General features: G+C 43.7%; 1 pseudogene; it reads right to left on the bottom strand.

Moving 5' to 3' along the window:
- Positions 1-913: 913 nt before the first annotated feature.
- Positions 914-1,975, bottom strand: LOC101034173 (farnesyl pyrophosphate synthase pseudogene; annotated as a pseudogene).
- Between the last annotated feature and the right edge of the window lie 331 nt (positions 1,976-2,306).

Below are 2,306 nucleotides of genomic sequence, written 5' to 3'. Positions count from 1 at the left end.
GCTTTAGGCATATTCAACTGCATCTTGAGGGGATACATTATTTGAATTTGTGGAAAGTTATGTCCCCTTGACAAAAATCTACTGTGCTTCATAAATTGAGAAATCCACTTATCTGATTGTTTTAAATGAGTGGTATGAAGATTAAAAAGGGGTAAAGAGAAAAACAGAATCAATATTTAGCTTTTACTGACAGAATATAAAAGATGATTGTATTAGTCTGTTCTCGCATTGCTACAGAGAATTACCTGACACTGGTAATTCATAAAGAAAAGAGGTTCAATTGGCTCACAGTTCGGCAGGCTGTACAGAGAGTAAAGGAAACTTAATAATCATGGAGGGAAGCGAAGGGGAAGCAGGCATGTCTCACATGGCTGGAATAGGAGCGAGAGAGAAGAGGGAGGTGCTACACACTTATAAACAACCAGATCTCAGGCGTGGTGGCTCATGCCTGTAATCCCAGCACTTTGGGAGGCCCAGGCGGGTGGATTGCTTGAGGCCAGGAGTTCAAGACCAGCCTAGACAAGATGTTAAAACCTGTCTCTATTTTTAAAAATACAAAGAACAACCAGATCTCGTGAGAGGTCACTCACTATCATGAGAACAGCACGGGGGAAATCTGCCCCCATGATCCAGTCATCTCCCATGAATCCCCTCCTTCAACATTGGGGATTACAATTTGACCTGAGATTTGGGCAGTCATGTAAATCCAAACAATTATCAATAATGAACTTGTTTCCTTTGATTATTTTTTCAGAAGTAATCTTAGGTCACTTTTTCTTGTGCTACATTATTTTATAAGTATACATCATATATATATATATATATATATATATATATATATATATATGTTTTTAAGATTACACAATAATTTATTTGTTGAGAGCCTCCTCTCCCAACCCTTGCAGTCTCTAGGTCACTTTTTCCACTTGTAGATTTTGTGCACAAGCCCCAGAAAGATAGGTGGGGGCAGGGGTGCTGTGTACTGTTCAGTAAGACCTATAATGTGGTTGTAACTGTCTTCCTCATACTGCGAGAACACGGCCGGCAGATCCAGCTCCTCATGTAATGCCTTCACCCGGGCCACCTTCTCAGCCTCCTTCTGCCCGTAATTTTCCTTCAGGATCTGTACTGTTCCAGAGTGGCCTGCTGCAGACACTGAACTACCAGCCAGCTGCATTTGTTGTCCTGGATGTCAGTGCCAACTTTGCTAGTCACACTGGGGTTCCTAAAGAGGTCAAGGTAATCATCCTGAATCTGAAAGAACTTTCCCATCTCCAGCAGGATCTTCTTGGTATTGGCATGCTCCTTCTCACCATCAATTCCCGCCATGTACATGGCTGCAGCTACAGGAAAGTAGAAGGAGTAGAAAGCCGTCTTGTACTTGACAATAGATTTGTACCTCTTTTCAGTGAATCTGCCAAGATCCGAATTGCCCTGGGGCGCTGTGATGAGGTCCAGGGTCCGCCCAATCTCAGTCTGATAGGAACTCTGCAGGAAGAGCTCGATCGGGTTCAGGTAAGAGGGCTGCTCCTGGCAGTAGAGCTTCAGCAGGCAGTAGATACATGCTTCCAAAAGGACAGCATCATTGATGGCATCCAAACCCATGCCTGGCTTCTGATACCAGCAGATCTGTCCCTGGCAGGTGAGGGATGAATCCATGATGTCATCTGGTACCAGGAAGAAAGCTTGCAGTAGTTCCACACACCAGCCCACAGTCAGGGCCTGCTGGAGACTATCAGCATCCTGTTTCTTTGGCTCCACCAGCTCCCGGGAACGCTACTAGCACCATCAAACCCCGGTGATACTTGCCTCCAATGGCATTGTACTCCAGGACCTCCTTGAGCCGAGCAATAGCATCTCCTGTCTCTGGGTGCCCTATCTCATCCTCAGTCAGCACCCTAATGATCTGGGAGAAGTGCTGAATGAAATCCTGCTTTTCTTGGGCATAAACATCTGATTTCTGGTCTCCACTCATTCTGAGGGAGGGGCAAAGGGCTCTATTCCTGGATGCGGGTTCCTGCTCCACATCTTATATTTTTAAACAATGTTTAAATTTTAATGTAACTGCTCCCCATTGCTACTAAGGGAGATGGTGTAAGAAATCACTGGAAAAAGGCAGGGTTCAGTCATTCTATAGCTCAAGCCCAAGCAACATGGAAAATCAGAAGGGTATATGCATGCAATAAATGATAAAATTTTTAAAAATGACTTTGTATTCTGCTATCTAAATGCTTTACCTATGAAAGACCTACCCCTCCTCATCTTAATAGAGTAATTGCTACTTAATTTCTATCATCTAAAATATT

This window comes from Saimiri boliviensis, chromosome 1 (assembly GCF_048565385.1).
Source record: "Saimiri boliviensis isolate mSaiBol1 chromosome 1, mSaiBol1.pri, whole genome shotgun sequence".
Classification (NCBI taxonomy): Eukaryota; Metazoa; Chordata; class Mammalia; order Primates; family Cebidae; genus Saimiri; species Saimiri boliviensis.
Note: the sequence above shows the minus strand (reverse complement) of the source record. Positions and strands in the feature narration are given on the sequence as shown.